General features: G+C 46.2%; 1 long non-coding RNA gene across 2 annotated transcripts in view; it reads left to right on the top strand.

Annotated features, from left to right (window-relative positions):
• The window catches only part of LOC138672820 (uncharacterized), an 87,037-nt gene continuing 68,702 nt past the window's right edge, over window positions 1-18,335 (top strand). For both annotated transcript variants that reach the window (XR_011319778.1, XR_011319777.1), the window contains exon 1: window positions 1-104. This is a non-coding gene — a long non-coding RNA (uncharacterized lncRNA). The remainder of the gene's footprint in view (window positions 105-18,335) is intronic.

Below are 18,335 nucleotides of genomic sequence, written 5' to 3' on the forward strand. Positions count from 1 at the left end.
GAGCCGGTGACGTCACTTCCGGTGTGTGATTCTGGCCAGAGCCCGGCCCTGCACGGTATAGCGGGGCATCATCCCGTCCGGGGCGCCACAGCCGAGGACTCCGGGTAAGTTCCTGACAGCCGGTAGTGAGAGGAGAGCCCGCACTGCAGAGAGCCCCTATAGACGCCATGATGTGGAGGAGCTGCCCGTGCAGCCACTGCTGCTCTGCTGGAGGGGACAAGGTCATGATTAATGGGGTCTGCAGAGCTGGTGGCAGATCGGCCCGTGCACCGGACCCCACATCCGCAGTGCACGGCGCCATTCATCACCCTGACACCACAGCTCCATACACCGCGCTCCCCCTGCTCCCCCGAGCCGGTCCCATCGTGTCCCCCGAATCCGGACCACAAGTAATGACCGTCACCGCCCATCCCATAGACCGGCCGGACGGCAGGCTGGATGGTGGTGTGCTGTGATTCTGGCTGCTGTATATTCGGTGTTCACGGTAATGTCCATCCTGCGCTTATTGTACCTGTGATGCTTATGGGATGGTTTGGTGTCTGCTGATGTTTAGTCCTGGGCTATCGGTAAGTATTCCTGATTATTGAAGGGCGAACTCTGACCCATCGGATCCTGACTTATGGAACCAGAAAAGCTTTTCTTAGGCTATGTGCACACGTTGCGGATTGGGGTGCAGAATTTTCTGCACAAAATCCGCATCTCCTGGCAGAAAACGCAGGTGCAGATTTGACGTGGTTTTTTTCTACGCAGATTTTGCGCGGATTTCTTGCGTTTTTTTTATCCCTGCGTATTTCTATTATGGAAGGGTTCAGAAACTCTGCAGTTCTGCACAAAAGAAGTGACATGCTGCTACTTTTAATCCGCAGCGTTTTTCATGCAGAATTTTCCGCACCATTAGCACAGTATTTTTTTTTCTATTGATTTACATTGTACTGTAAATCACTTTGCGGATCTGTGAAAATGAACAGAATCTGCCATACTAAGCTGCTGTCCCCCGGGGGATCCATCACAGGCCGCTCCATAGTGTGCGCCAGCACGAGGAGCGTGACCTCGCCATGCTCTGGTCCCAGGACCAATACAGCCCGCCGTTGGCTACAGCATTAGGTGCCTTCAGCGTGATGTATTTGGGTGTTTGAACGATGGATGCGCCATTGCTCCTGTGATCGGTGGCATCATCACTTCCGGTGCTGCCGCACACCATTGAGCGGTTTGCCTTGGATCCCTGGGCAGAGGGCTGACCGCACATGAGGATGGCAGATCTTCAGAGGTTCCAAGCCCCCGTCAGCATGGTGTTTAGCCCTGACAACCCCTTCAAAAACCATTTAGAAATGCTAGCATTTATGCCATGAATGTCTCATCAGATATTGTCCTACCCACATGACTTGCTATGAATGCATTGCACGTGTAGGTCCCACCTCCGGGAGGAATTCGGTCTCCCTGGTAGGCCCGATGGCTCATTCATACATCCAACTTTTTTTCCACGTAGAAGAAAAATATGAATTATTTTGATCAAACTTCGATCACAGAGTGTTACAAGTGTCATCCATTTGTTTCGTAGGTGGAAAAAAGTATATAAAAAAAAAAAAGTTTCTGGACCTTCTCTATTCTGACAGTCTGTGAAAAACGGACTGCTCCTGGATGTCATCAGAGTTCAGTCCATTTTTTTTTTTTTTCACGGACCCATTTACTTGAATTGATGATTTTGATCCAACCCTCAGATCAAAATTGGACATGTCTCTGCAATTTTCAAGGGGCTTGAGAGGTCTTCGAAAAATCATGGACGTGTGAATGGCCCCATAAACTGTCACAGATATGAGGGCTGTCATGAAAACATGTTGACGCCCTGCCTGGTGAGGAGGCTGCCGCACCCCGGGTGGGGAAAGGATTGCAGCATTGGCTGTGTATGTGCTTCATTCTCTCCATTCTCTTCTATATGAGCTATGGAGAATTTCTTCTACAACCCAGTTACATTATTGTGAGGTATTAGCATTAATATGTGATTTGGTAAAAAAAGGCGCACTCACAGGGAACCTACTTTTTTATTTTTTGGTAATATATGCCGTTCTGTTGTCTTCATTGTTTTCTTGGCAATTATTATCCTACCTTTGCTTTCTAAACTAAAGTCAGCTTTCTGGTATTGATTCCTATGTGGTCTATTCTGAAGGAGGTTTCTGGCATGTTAACAGTGATGACCTATTATTACAAAGACCAGTATTACACAAGTATGGACCTCAGTGTCTGGGCCCCGCCGCTGCTCTTCTGGCCATAGGCCTATGGTAAACCTGAGGCAGGTCCAGACATCTTGACCCCTCCTTGGACTGTGAATTTGAAAGTGTGAAAAAATAGGTCATTGATATCATATTGGTGCATATTTTGGGGTTTTTCTAGGACTTTAATATTGATGACCTATCCTTGTAATGGGCCAGCTAGATCTGATCTGTGGTAGAGGTGCTGCAATACTGCTTTTGTCCACTACACCATGCGTGGCACTGTTCTACTTCCTGTGCACCATGGTCCCTTCAGTCAGCTGATCGGGGTAGTTATCACACTATAAATCTATATATAATTATTTTTTTTTATTCTTGGTCCCAAACCTTGTTTTATGATTTTGCACATCAGTTAGATACCTAATACTGTCTGCAGCGGTCTGATGACTACAAGAGCACAGGCAGACGGCTTCTGGAGTGACCTGTGCTGGAGCGTTTGAATGGGATATGTCTCCGTTCATTATTTTTAATGTTTTACTGTCAGACAACCCCTTTAAGGTAGTATTGAAGTTTTAAGAAAAACATTGAATCCTTTTTTTTTTTTTTTCACAAACAGTAAAACGATTGCTAAGGGATAATTAAGAGGAATTAGACAAAAGCCTATTTGTAGAGCGGAGAATGAAATCAATGGCTTTGTGCACATGGTTGCTGGATCCTGCCGCAGTCCAGGGGATGAATAAACATGACGCGCTCCTCTGTACTTCTGAAAATCCGATTATGAAGGGAAGCATTCGTCTCTCCTTCAATAATCAGCTGTCAGGGCTGACAGATATATAAGCGGGGGAGCGATCCGAGGTGGATGTGATGTCCGTGAGCCCGATCAGCCTGCATTGTATGATAAACCATATTCTGGCCGCACACACATCTGCTCCGGTTATTTCTGCCGCTTTGATGTTTCATCTTATTTCACTTTCTTATGTGATAAACCCAGTGGTAAATGGGAAACGCTATTATCGGGGCAAAATTGCTGCTTTTTGTAAAGTGGACCTGTCTAATTTTGCCTGGTGGTCCTTATAGAGAGAAAGCAGTGAGAAGCAGAGCTGCAGTGTGAAGCATGGGGGAGAGACATAGCAGTAGCCTGATGGGACACCATTTCCATTTAAAGTGCTGTTGTGGATTAGTAAATCATGACTGTCTTATTCCAAAACCTGCCACACATGTCCGAAGGTTATAGTCGAGCTCCATTGTAGTAGGTGACATCAGTGGGGTAGTGGAAATCCCAAATCACATTCTTGTGTTGTGGAGTTTGCTTCGGATTACGGTACCTGCCGATGTGAAATAATTGTCTAAAGTTATAATTGAAAAAAATACTAGTCTAGCCCCCTCCCAGTGTTGCCCCATCGTGGCACGGATCCCTGGCTGGTCTTGGTTTACTCGCCCTTCTGGTGACATGTTATGTAGATCATGGTCACACATCAGTACATGTTCGCTGAGGGTTGGGCCACGTTCACACGCTCAGTATTTTACCTCAGTATCTGTAAGTCACAACCAGGAGTGGGTGATAAATACAGAAGTGGTGCATATGTTTCTATTATACTTTCCCTCTCACTGTTCCTCTCCTGATTTTGGTTTACAAATACTGAGGTAAAATACTGACCAAATACTGAACATGTGAACGTGGCCTTGAAGTACAAGGACTGTCTGTATTCCAGGCAGTAATCTGCTCCAAAATCAGAGTGATTGAATGAAGCGGATTTCCGGTCAGATTCTGCCTGGGACTGCAGGAAATCTGAGCTCACTTTTTGCATGTACAATACCCCACTTTTTTGCCGCCCAGTCTCCATCTTGAGGCTCTTTTCTTACTTGCCAGCTGCCTAGTTTCTCAGCCACTGAGCGAGTTTCCAGCGTTTGCTCATACAGAATCGCTCCTTCGTCCTCGCTGTGTTCTCTGTGGGATTGTGCGGCTTCGTCTTTCCCTGTTGCTACTTTGCTAATGAGCTCTCCATTTTAGTTCATCTTCATAAACACGAGCGACTATTGTTTTCCCCCGTTGTAGCACAGATCTAATTATAACAGAGGCGACTCCACTCTCTGCACCAAACCCGGTCATTTCCATCGTTTTCTGTGTCCTTCTGGGAGGAGGTAAATCAGCGTCCCATCACAAGCTGTGAGACACACAAGCTTTTCAGTTTTGTTACCACACTGCTGCCTGACCCCTCATTTTTCAGTGTGTCCGTGACATGTCCGTTAATTTGCTGCCTGTAGACAGTAATTTCACACTTTCTATTTTTCATAGTACGTGCCACCCAAAACCTGTGGTACAACCACTTTTTTTTTTTTTAAGTTACAATCAGCATTATACAAGAATAGGCTGAGTACTGTATATTAACCCCTTCATGACCAGGGGATTTTTCGTTTTTCCGTGTTCGTTTTTCGCTCCTTTCCTTCCCAGAGCCATAACTTTTTTATTTTTCCGTCAATTTGGCCATGTGAGGGCTTATTTTTTGCGGGACGAGTTGTACTTTTGAACGACATCATTGGTTTTAGCATGTCGTGTACTAGAAAACGGGAAACAAATTCCAAGTGCGGTGAAATTGCAAAAAAAGTGCAATCCCACACTTGTTTTTTGTTTGGCTTTTTTGCTAGGTTCACTAAATGCTAAAACTGACCTGCCATTATGATTCTCCAGGTCATTACGAGTTCATAGACACCAAACATGACTAGGTTATTTTTTATCTAAGTGGTGAAAAAAAATTCCAAACTTTGCTAAAAAAAAAAAAAAAAAAAATTGCGCCATTTTCCGATACTCGTAGCGTCTCCATTTTTCGTGATCTGGGGTCGGTTGAGGGCTTATTTTTTGCGTGCCGAGATGACGTTTTTAATGATAGCATTTCGGTGCAGATACGTTCTTTTGATCGCCCGTTATTGCATTTTAATGCAATGTCGCGGCGACCAAAAAAACGTAATTCTGGCGTTTCGAATTTTTTTCCCGCTACGCTGTTTAGCGATCAGGTTAATACTTTTTTTTAATTGATAGATCGGGCGATTCTGAGCGCGGCGATACCAAATATGCGTAGATTTGATATTTTTTTTATTGATTTATTTTGATTGGGGCGAAAGGGGGGTGATTTAAACTTTTATGTTTTTTTTATTTTTTTCACATTTTTTTAAACTTTTTTTTTTTTACTTTTGCCATGCTTCAATAGCCTCCATGAGAGGCTAGAAGCAGGCATAGCACGATCGGCTCTGCTACATAGCAGCGATCTGCTGATCGCTGCTATGTAGCAGAATTGCACGTGTGCTGTGAGCGCCGTCCACAGGGTGGCGCTCACAGCGACGGGCAATCAGTAACCATAGAGGTCTCAAGGACCTCTATAGTTACCATTCACAAGCATCGCCGACCCCCGATCATGTGACGGGGGTCGGCGATGACGTCATTTCCGGCCGCCCGGCCGGAAGCGGTAGTTAAATGCCGCTGTCTGCGTTTGACAGCGGCATTTAACTAGTTAATAGGTGCGGGCAGATCGCGATTCTGCCCGCGCCTATTACGGGCACATGTCAGCTGTTCAAAACAGCTGACATGTCCCGGCTTTGGTGCGGGCTCACCGCGGAGCCCTGCATCAAAGCAGGGGAGCCGGCATCAGACGGTATAGTACGTCCGATGCCGGTAAGGGGTTAAGAAACTAGATGGTGGCCCAATTCTAACGCATCGGGTATTCTAGAATATGTATTTGTGTATGTACAGTGCCTACAAGTAGTACTCAACCCCCTGCAGATTTAGCAGGTTTACACATTTGGAATTAACTTGGCATTGTGACATTTGGACTGTAGATCAGCCTGGAAGTCTGAAATGCACTGCAGCAAAAAAGAATGTTATTTCTTTGTTTGTTTGTTTTTTAAATTGTGAAAAGTCTTTTCACAGGGTCATTTATTATTCAACCCCTCAACCCACCAGAATTCTGTTTGGTTCCCCTAAAGTATTAAGAAGTAGTTCAGGCACAAAGAACAATGAGCTTCACAGGTTTGGATTAATTATCTCTTTTTCCAGCCTTTTCTGACTATTTAAGACCCTCCCCAAACTTGTGAACAGCACTCATACATGGTCAACATGGGAAAGACAAAGGAGCATTCCAAGGCCCTCAGAGACAAGATCGTGGAGGGTCACAAGGCTGGCAAGGGGTACAAAACCCTTTCCAAGGAGTTGGGCCTACCTGTCTCCACTGTTGGGAGCATCATCCGGAAGTGGAAGGCTTATGGAACTACTGTTAGCCTTCCACGGCCTGGACAGCCTTTGAAAGTTTCCTCCCGTGCCGAGGCCAGGCTTGTCCGAAGAGTCAAGGCTAACCCAAGGACAACAAGGAAGGAGCTCCGGGAAGATCTCATGGCAGTGGGGACATTGGTTTCAGTCAATACCATAAGTAACGTACTCCACCGCAATGGTCTCCGTTCCAGACGAGCCCGTAAGGTACCTTTACTTTCAAAGCGTCATGTCAAGGCTTGTCTACAGTTTGCTCATGATCACTTGGAGGACTCTGAGACTGACTGGTTCAAGGTTCTTGGAGACTGGATGGCACTGCATACGACCCCAAGAATACCATCCCTACAGTCAAGCATGGTGGTGGCAGCATCATGCTGTGGGGCTGTTTCTCAGCCAAGGGGCCTGGCCATCTGGTCCGCATCCATGGGAAGATGGATAGCACGGCCTACCTGGAGATTTTGGCCAAGAACCTCCGCTCCTCCATCAAGGATCTTAAGATGGGTCGTCATTTCATCTTCCAACAAGACAACGACCCAAAGCACACAGCCAAGAAAACCAAGGCCTGGTTCAAGAGGCAAAAAATCAAGGTGTTGCAGTGGCCTAGTCAGTCTCCTGACCTTAACCCAACTGAAAACTTGTGGAAGGAGCTCAAGATTAAAGTCCACATGAGACACCCAAAGAACCTCGATAACTTGGAGAAGATCTGCATGGAGGAGTGGGCCAAGATAACTCCAGAGACCTGTGCCGGCCTGATCAGGTCTTATAAAAGACGATTATTAGCTGTAATTGCAAACAAAGGTTATTCCACAAAATATTAAACCTAGGGGTTGAATAATAATTGACCCACACTTTTATGTTTAAAATTTATAAAAATTTAACTGAGCAACAAAACTTTTTGGTTTGTAAGATTTATGCATCTGTTAATAAATCCTGCTCTTGTTTGAAGTTTGAAGGCTCTAACTTATTTGCATCTTATTAAACCTGCTAAATCTGCAGGGGGTTGAATACTACTTGTAGGCATTGTATATAGCAGCCACATAGTATATAGCACAGGCCACGTAGTATATAGGAGCCATGTAGTGTATAGCAGACAAATACGACGTGGCCTGTGCTATATACTATGTGGCTGCTATATACATACATATTGTAGAATACCCGATGCGTTAATACTGGCCACGCAGTATATAGCACTGGCCACGCAGTATATAGCACTGGCCACGCAGTATATGTGAGTGTGGGCACCATATCCCTGTTTAAAAAAAAAATAATAATTAAAATAAAAAAGTTATATACTCACTCCTGGGATCCAGCGAAGCTCCGGCGATACGCGCACGGCTGCCGCCATCTTCCGTTCCCAGGATGCATTGCAAAATTACCCAGATGACTTAGCGGTCTCGCGAGACCGCTAAGTCTTCTGGGTAATTCCGCAATGCATCGCCGGGAATGTAAGACGGCGGCCGGCGCGAGCGGCTCGGCGGACAACGGAGGGTGAGTATAGCAGGTTTTTTGTTTTATTATTTTTAACATTACATTTTTTTTACTATTGATGCAGTATAGGCAGCATCAATAGTAAAAAGTTGGGGACACGCAGGGTTAATAGCAGCGGTAACGTTACCCGCGGCATAACGCGGTCCGTTACCGCTGGCATTAACCCTGTGTGAGCGGTGACCGGAGGGGAGTATGCGGGCGTCGGGCACTGACTGCGGGGAGTAAGGAGCGGCCATTTTCTTCCGGACTCTGCCCGTCGCTGATTGGTCGTGGCTGTTTTGCCGCGACCAATCAGCAACTTGGATTTCCATGACAGACAGAGGCCGCGACCAATGAATATCCGTGATAGAAAGACAGACAGAAGTGACCCTTAGACAATTATATAGTGTGTGTATGTATGTATGTATATATGTATGTATGTATGTATGTATATATGTATGTATATAGATATATATAGATATAGATAGATATAGTGAAACACTTATTTCTACTAAATATTTTTTTTTTATTTCTCGCATAAGGTTTTTAATCCTAAAAGAAATTCCAACTTGGAACGTTTTCTGTTTGTGAACAATTTGGAGGGTTGTTCCTTTATTAAGGGGATCCTGAAGTTGTCTCCTGAGCAGCTCTGAGCTCTGCAGTCTCCTCACTTCCTGCTCGCGGGGGGTGTTCCTCCTTTAGTGACAGTTCTGGAGTTAGCTTCTTTCTGCTACTACACTCGTAAGGCCAGTCATTCACCTTAGATGGCTGTTGGCTGAGCAATGCTTTGGCCGATCATTGTATTGAAAGCCATCTCGTCCAGCTCTCCCATACACCGGAGCGCTCGCTCAGCCGAACGCTCCGGTGTCCTGTATGAGATAGCCACCGGCTGACACGGCGGCCGACATCTTATCTCAGTGAGAACAATGAGATCAACAGTCCGAAATTGGATTGACCTTTCTCTCAACCATTAGTTGTCTGGTGCCACCATACACATTACATCGTCGGCTGCTGTACCCATTCATATCAATGGGTTCAGGTGACTTAAATGGGTTGTCCACTACTAAGACAAGCCCTCCTTAATCTAAATATTTGGGTCCAATAGAATAAAAAAAACCTATACTCTGCTCCTGTGCTGGCTTTTGTCCAAAAGCGGAGACAGTGACACCATTGCTGATTGGGCGCCGGGAGTCACGTGTCACATCAACGCACAAGAGCTCCAGGACCGCGAGGGCCGACACTACTAAAACTGCATCGGCACAGGAGGCGAGTATAGGCTTTTTCTTTTATTGGGGGCCAAACATTTAGATTAAGGTACCGTCACACAGTGCAATTTTGATCGCTACGACGGCACGATTCGTGACGTTCGAGCGATATAGTTACGATCTCGCAGTGTCTGACACGCTCCTGCGATCAGGGACCCCGCTGAGAATCGTACGTCGTAGCAGATCGTTTGAAACTTTCTTTCGTCGTCTAGTGTCCCGCTGTGGCGGCATGATTGCATGGTGTAACATATATCGTATACGATGTGTGCATAGTAACCAACGGCTTCTACATCGCACATACGTCATGAAACTATCGCTCCAGCGTCGTAGATTGCAAAGTGTGACAGCAGTCTACGACGCTGGAGCGATATTGTTACGACGCTGGAGCGTCACGGATCGTACCGTCGTAGCGATGAAAATTGCACTGTGTGACGGTACCCTAAGAAGTGGTTGTCCTAGTAGTGGACAACGCCTTCTAGTCTAAAATGTATGGGTGGATGGAGACCCTTATGGTTTGTCAGTCTTTGTTTAGAGTCTACATTGCTATCGTTATATTTACATATACTCCCCAGTCTCCTTACCTATTTATTACGCTATAGACCGTAAGCCCACCAGGGCACGGTCCTCTCCCCTCGTATCAGTTCGTTATTCTAATTTTGTCCATTGTAACTTATATTTTGTGTTTATATTGATGTATAAACATCATTGAGCTGGAGAGAGCTGACAGGGATGTTAGTGGGGAACATATCTTCTTGGAAAACTCAATTTGCTTGCAGATATAGGGTTAAACTGCAAGTAAATGGTTTTAAAAAGACGCCCAGCCTCTTACTGAAAGTGTGGCTCTTGGGAGAAAATGAACGTATTCCTCCCGGGTTTCAGTCATGGCGCGAGCACGGAGCGGCTCTAAGCACTCCTCTTCACTCTGATTGCCAGCCTGCTGTCCATCTCATTTGTGCAGAGAGCTGTCAAAGTGCTGGGGAAAGGGGGGTAATATGCAAATTGCCTCTTCAGAGAGGAAGAGGACTTCAACTCTATAGCGCCACCTGTTGGACGCAGCGATCCTACAAGTCACTATCGGCCCTTTAACGAGTCGTGCAATATGACTTGGGACGAAAGCCAAATCAGAATCTCAATTTGCAGACAGTGTTTTGGGGTATTACCCCTCATCAGTGCGAAGTATGAGAACTGATTTGGCTAAGTGAGGGCCTCTGGACTGAGTATAAGGGGTGACATTTCTCCTTGTGGAGAGTGACATACTGGCTTCGGCATGTCAAGGTAAGGAGGCTTGTTCACCATTCAACACTCCTCTGGGAAATTTAGTATGCAAATTGCTTCTTCAGAGAGGAAGAGGTCTTGAACTCTATAGCGCCACCTGTCGTTGGGGTTTAAGATTACTTAGCAATACAAAATGAGAAATATGTGGAAAAGCTGCACCTCGTAAGAAATCTCACCCGCAGTATTTGCCTGCAACCTTACCCCACTGCATGGAATGGACTTTCTGTGCTTCTTTTCATAGAGGTCCACACTCCCCATATAACCAGCGTGGCTTTGAGCGGATTGAGTACATGAATTGCTAGACTCGCTTGTGTAGGAGACAAAGGAAAATTGAACCTTATTTCAGAGGAAACTCCAAAATGGTTGGCACCTTTCCAAAATTTTTGGGAAACCACTTTGTTGCAAGCATGTGATGCTCGTTCAAACTCAACTGTGGCAAGTAACAGGTGTGGGCAATATGAAAATCACACCTGAAACCAGATAAAAAGGGGAGAAGTTGAGTCAGCGTTTGCATGGTGTGTCTGTGTGTGCCACACTAAGCATGGAGAACAGAAAGAGGAGAAGAGAACTGTCTGAGGACTGGAGAACCAAAATTGTTGAACAGTATCAACAATCTCAAGGTTACAGCTCCATCTCCAGAGATCTTTATGTTCCTGTGTCCTCGGTGCACAACAGAATCAAGAAGTTTACAACCCGTGGCACTGTAGCTAATGATCATTGTAATAATTTCCTGGGAGAAACTATTAATTTTCTGGAACAATTTCAAGGGTGCCAACACTTCCGGCCATGACTGTATGTATTCACGGAGGGCGACTGAGGCTACAAGGCCATACAGCGCGCACATCTCTACCTTGCTTCTTAGCCGACCACCGATATTCCTATCCAGGCTCCCCGTATAATGAGTCTGTATCTATTGATCCTATCTGAGATATCGGGCCGGTATACAGAATACTCCGTGAATTCATTCTCGCAAGCGGCGTTTTCTCCGCAGTGTGAAACAAAGAACATACCTTTCGGTGAGCACGAGAGAGATTTCAGACAGCCGCATGTTGTGAAGTTTTATTGCGCACTCTGGAGAAGTCAATAAATAATCACAATCTCTATTTAAGAGCTTACGTGTGGAACAGTCGGGAGGCGGCAGGGGAGCTGAGATTTCTAACTGGAGAAATTTATAAAAGAGAACCTGCTATTCCAAACGCTTCCATTAATCTCCGCCATAACCGGTCATGCTGCTGGTCCGACATTTCAGACAACTCTATGGGTACAAGGAAAGGGCAGAGAAGTCTTATAGCGGTACTGGTACCAGGACAGGGTCCCTTTAAGATGGGTCATCTCCTACCACTGCCAAAATAGTAGGTCTGCCAATTAAATGGCATTTTAAAAGTAATTTGTCAGTAAGATCAGCCCCCCCCCCATCCATTCCCAAAAAAGCATATATGGACATGCAGGTCTTTGAAATGTAAATCCATTCACTCTTTTATATCTCCTATCTGTTGCTGCATTCCCAAAGTGATTAACATTTTCATTAGTATGCAAATTTGCCTTTTAAGTGCTCTGGATATGACGGAGCATGGAATAAGTGTCTGCTTTTCTGTGTTGACTCCTCACCCAGCATTGGCCTCTTTAGCCTGTGATAGATCACTGTCAGGCTAGTGCTGGGCAGGGAATCCACCTCGGGAGGCAGCAGCTTGTTAAGTGCTCCATCACATCCAGAGCACTTAATGCCTCATTTGCACATAAATTCTAATTTCTCATTAATGTAGCAACAGATAGAAGTTGTAAAGGTGTTGATGGATTTACACTTCCTAGACTTGCAGTATAATACTAGGGTCAGGGAACTTAGATTAGTAGCACCACTCTAGCACTGAAATAAATAAGTGCTGGAGTGGTGCTTTAAGAAGGGGTTGTTCATGTAAAGGACAACTGCCTTTTAAAGGGAGTTTGTCAGCACAGAATGACTGATCAATCCAAGTAGAGGCTCTCTTTATAACATCATGGCGGGGCCAATCATATTAGTGCACCTTCCTACCCACTTGCTTTCCTTTGATCTCCTTCCCCCCCCCCCCCCGCCTTTTCTTTGATTGACAGTGCTGGCTTCATAGAGCCAAAGAAGGGCGGAAATATAGAAATGAACAAGTGGTCCCTTTAATAGAAAAACTTGATTTAAGCCCGCATTTTCTGGCTTAAACTGCACCCCACAGCATCGCCTGAATTTACCCTTTGGGTATTTTCACACCATGTTTTTTCTTCCTGCAGATTGTCTTCACTCAATGGAGCTAATCTAGGGGCAAACACGCGCTACGTCCAGCTGTAAATGTGCTGCCAATATCCGTGACCAGTGATTGCTATGGATCGCAGAGCATGAACGTGTTGGGACTTTTTCACATGAAAGCGCCTCCATGTGAACGGAATCCACAGCCGTAAATCCAGTGTAGAGGTGCAGCATGGAAGCATCGTGTGACCTGTAGGATTATCACTTCCCTTTTTCTAACGTTCCGTCTTCTTGCTGTCATTAAAGTCAGAGATAATAATGTCGGTGATGTTTTCTGTGGCCTTGCACCCGCTGATGACATGTTGGTATTTTTGCCAATTGATGGCGCACAAGCAGGGGTAGTAGCGGACACTGTGTGCCAGCAGGATGTTATCACTGACAGCGCTGCACAAGTGCTTCTGACACATAATTGCAGTGAGCTTTGTAATTGAGAGGCATTGTATTAAGTAATGTAATTATACATGGCTGTGGCAGAGTTATGAGCCGGCGGTCTGCAGTCATTACCGGCCCGGTGATCAATCATAGCGCTCCTGCTGCAATGTGCCGCCTCGTTATTGTCGTCCCATCATGCCTCGTACCACTCAGACGTATGACATGTCACGTATCGCTCCTTAATAAATAACGCACTTGTTATCGGTGCATTGCGCATTTTGTGTGCCGGAGCAGAAATAAGTTATCTTTAATGTGTAATTTTTACATCCTCCTGAGTGTAAAACTGTAAAGTGAAGCAATGGGAGAAATACTGCCGCCATAATACGCTCAGAACGTAATGAAACACTCGCAAACCGCCTGCGGTGCAGAAATGTAGCAGCGCTACTGGACTAGGAGAACAGATCCGCTTTCTTCCATAAGCGGCGCCTCCCCTGTCCACAGGTCACGTCTGATATTGCAGCACAGCTCTATTGAAGTGAATGGGACGGAGTTAAAATGTTCCACAAAACCTGTGGACAGGTATAGCGCTAAATCTTTTTTTCTTAATAGGGTATATGTGCATTCAACAGCCACAATTCATCAAAGCTTTTACTCCAGGAAACTGGTGTAAAAAGCTTTAAAAAGTCTCCAATTTTTGGCGAAGCTGCACAAAAATGTTGCACATTTTTTGGCGTTTTCACATCATTTTTATCCAGCTCTGACAAAGTATTTGGAAATAGGATGGGGGCGTGATGACCCCAACTCATATAATTGACAATCGGTGGCATACACGTTACTCCAGTCCATGGTTGGAGGAAGGTATGTGGCGAGGTGCACGGCACTTGGCACCTCACTTCTTGAAGCTACATGCACCCTTAAAGGGACACTGTCACCTGAATTTGGAGGGAACAATCTTCAGCCATAGAGGCGGGGTTTTCGGGTGTTTGATTCACCCTTTCCTTACTCGCTGGCTGCATGCTGGCTGCAATATTGGATTGAAGTTCATTCTCTGTCCTCCGTAGTACACGCCTGCACAAGGCAATCTTGCCTTGCCCAGGCGTGTACTAGGGAGAACAGAGAATGAACTTCAATCCAATATTGCAGCCAGCATGCAGCCAGCGGGTAAGGAAAGGGTGAATCAAAAACCCCGCCTCCATGGCTGAAGATTGTTCCCTCCAAATTCAGGTGACAGTGTCCCTTTAATGAGTAAGTTGTCTCACACTCCTCTTCATGCACTCATCAAGACCAATGTGAAAAACCGCCGGTCTTGATGAATCAGGGTCAACTTCTATTTTTCAGGTGGATTCTGGAGCGCCCCCAAGGGCTAGGGGTTAATCGGATCTGGGCCCTTTTTCTGTACTCAGTGGGGATGGTGGCTGACCCGGTCTGTGGCCCTAGGGGAACGTCTGCTGTAAATTGGGGGGGGGAAAGGTCTTTTAAAGGGATAGTGTTCGTGATGCCTCCTATGGTATTTGGTCAGGGTGACCGACGCTGCTTAGGGGTCTGCTGGGGTGATGTTATGGCAGCTAGATGGTATACCTTCCCATAGGTGAAGTATGTCCCCAGGGCTTCCCAGAGTGTAGATGGTGGATGATGTAAGGCGCAGTGAATAGCGAGGACACAAGGTTGCAGTCTCTTTACCTTTACTGAAGGCTTCAGCGTCCACAGTCCAGAGCACAGATCACAGGGCAGGCAGAGTCCGGCCGGTCTGAAGGCAAATCCAGAGTCCCCTTATCCAGGTGGAATTCAATAGCCTTCCTCTAGCGCCTGAGTGTTGTAGTACCTCCCTGCTGATCAACTTGGTAAGGTCCTCACAACCATTGTAGATGTTAAGTCTTCCTCTGTCCCCCTGACGGATAGGACAAACCCGTATGATTGGTGGCCTGAGGCTTTTTATAGGGACCCTAGAGACGCCCCGGCCCTCACAAGTTGCCACCCTGCCTCCTGGGTATATGGTCGGGCAGTCAACGTGGAATCAACTGTCCTGCCAGTCTCTGAAGTAACGGCATAGAGATCCTTACTCCCTCGGTGTTCTGGCTACCGGTACTGCGCTTCAGAAGAAGGCAGCCTGCTTCTAGCTGGTCTCCCGCTGATGTTCCTCTCCTTGTGCTATGACTTCGTTTCTCACTCACTGCAACACAATTCCTTTCAATGTCGTTCTTGGGATGCTGCCGCATGGGATGCAGGCACAGCTCCGTGAACCCTCGCCTTCCACAGGCCGCAGTCTGGAGCTGGCTGGAACCCACTCCAACCAGCCTCTGCCAAACTTGGTAGGGACTCACTGACTATCTCCTACTCCCTCCAGTCAGCTTCTGTCTATCTTCCTAGCCAACCCACCAGTATTACCTAAGTGTGAGGAGTGGCCTAATAGATAGAAGCATGGCTCCCCCTGGCGGACTGAAGTGTAGTGTGTTTTGTGGTTGTGATACCTGGACAGAAGATCTCCTTCATTGCCTTCAGACGTAACATCACTCCCCCTGGTGGAAGAATAACATTACTGCAATGACTAGGATTCTGGGGCGCTGCAATTCCACCCAAAAAAAGCAACTTAAAATCCTGAAAATAACACATGCACTGCAATGTCAAAAAACGACTTGCTGTGTTTGTTTCTGCTTTTTTGCAGGCAGCTTTTGGAAGGCAGGCAGCTCGCCTAATCTGAGAGCAGCATGATGTAGACACACAGACTCAGTGATGTGTCACTTACTGGGCTGCTTGCTGTAGTTTTGACAAAAGCCCTGGTTTATCAGCAGGAGATTATCATTATATTTGCCCCATTCACATGTAAAGCGCCATGGAATAAATGGCGCTATAAAAATGAATAATAATAATAATAATAATAATAATAAATTGGAGGACTAGTAAACCTGTTGCCATGTAGTCTTCCATATTTATGAGCTCTGCATAACCCCACCGCCACTACTGATTGGCAGCTTTCTGCCTATGCACAATGTAAAGCTGCCAATCAGAGAAAACAGGCATCGAATGGTATGAAATCTGAACAAGCAGCCCAATAAGTGACACATCGCTGGAATCATGGTCTCTGCCCCTACATCTTGCTCTTTGCAGAGTATCAAAAACCTGGTGACAGATGCCCTATAAAACCCCTTTAAGGCTACTTTCACGTGTGTCACATGTGGTGCTGCAGATATTTCCACAGCTTTTCTTCAGATCTGTAGATTTGGTTCAGAATTCTCACTTTGCATTACAAATGGTGAGATCCGAAGAGAAAACTGACACCGCAGACCTAAACTCCGCACCACGGATCAGTTCCCCCCTCGCACGTTTGTAGCAACTTGTAGATCAGGTTTGCTGAGATCTCATTTATTCTGGTGCTGTCGGCAATCCAACCTGCTGTGAACGTTTGCCCCAAACATGCAGTGTGCATTTCTATAGGACGTGGTTGCTGGAGCTTCTTGCTGCAGGCCGGACCTTACATATATTGCTATGATATTGATGCAATCCCTGCATGTGTTGCAGCTGTCGAACAGCCGTGAGGCATGCAGCTGCGGGAACTCTAACATAGTGGCAGAGCATGCCGAAGACACTCAGCACCCGAGCATGCTCAGATAACACCTTATCCGAACATGTTCGCTTATCACTATTGGTAATTTATGGTCATCTGTTAAAGGATTGGCTTTAGATTCACACAACTCCATCCCCGTCTGACAGGGAGAAGTTTTAGTGGTCGGGCATGCGTGGTGCCACTCCATTCAAAACTTGTGTGACTGATGGGAATGGGACAAGGCGGTCCCTTGGGGGGCGCCATCAATCTCTAGGACCATGTTGTCCCATAGACTTTGAATGGAGCAGCAGCGGCATGCCCAACCATCTCTCCATGTAAGTCCTTATTGCAGTTGTGCAGCGGGGGAGATGGCGACCCCATCTGTTTGACCCCATAAGGAGCTAACATTTGCCACCTATCCATTATACTTGGTTTAGGCCGGTCTCCCCTGAATGTGACAGCTGTTTAGAGCAGGGCTGTGGAGTGTAAGTCAAACCTGCGACTCTGACTCCGACGCCTCAGTTTTCATGACTCCGACTCCCATCAAAATAAGCTCCAACTCCACGACTCCACAGCCTAGCCATTGCTGTGGAGTCTGTAAGCCAAACCTACTCAATTTCCATGACACCGACTCTGACTCCACCATAATGGACTCTGACTCCACAGCCCTGGTTTAGGGCCACTTCCTTCATTTTTATAAAGGCCTGTGGCCCCTTGTTCTCTGTAATGGTGGCGATCAGACCCCCAGCTCTTATTCTTCTATGATCGGTCCTCCTCATTCACATTTATGGGATACTGATTGTTGTAGAATTCGATGCCGATTTCATAGCAGCATCTGCGTCACACGGGGAACGGGGCTTATAAGCTTATATGTACAGTACTAAATATATTTATCACTCGCACACTTGCATATATTCAAGAAATCTTTTCCGGCCGTGGTTTTGTACATTGTGTTTTGTGGGTTTCTGTACATAATGTCCTTCATTGATGACCCTGAGATTGCAGGAACCTGGATTTATGGAGGAATTGTCTGTTCGGGGCATTTTACACGTTCTCTAATTACTGCAGTCCTATGAACTTGGCTGCTGTCACATAGCAGCAGCCGGAGCCCGGAATGCTGAAAGATGACGCACACAATGGCGGTAATATGGATGAAGGTTGTTCTGCATTCTTCTGCCAGGTCAGCCTGCATTGTGTTGTCATCGTCTGACCCCGGGGAAATGAACGTTATTGTCATGATTGCTAAAAACACCACAAGAAGCTTTGCATTGTAGAGAACTGATAATGGAGAAATAAAAGCGGCCTGAGTGTTATTCCAGCTCAAGGGCATCGCTGCAGTTATAGCTGAGCATGGCCGCAGTATGGGGCCCTGGTGCATCCGCCGGAGAAGTCTGCGTATATGGCCTATTCTCATCTGATACTCGTACAGCCTAAAACCCGCCACATGGCTCATCAGAGACTCATGGTGTCATAGCTGCTGTGCGCCTTTCTTCCATGCTTTACACTGCCGCTAATTTATTACTGCAATCTCATGAACGATCTGTTCACGAATTGTTTCTTGCTGTCAGATTTAATAATTGGTTTTAAATTGAATCTGTCACCAGATTTTTGTCACCTAATCTGACAGTGGCTTAATGTAGGGGCAGAGACCCAGATTCCAGCAATGTGTCACTTGCTG

This window comes from Ranitomeya imitator, chromosome 3 (assembly GCF_032444005.1).
Source record: "Ranitomeya imitator isolate aRanImi1 chromosome 3, aRanImi1.pri, whole genome shotgun sequence".
Taxonomy (NCBI): Eukaryota; Metazoa; Chordata; class Amphibia; order Anura; family Dendrobatidae; genus Ranitomeya; species Ranitomeya imitator.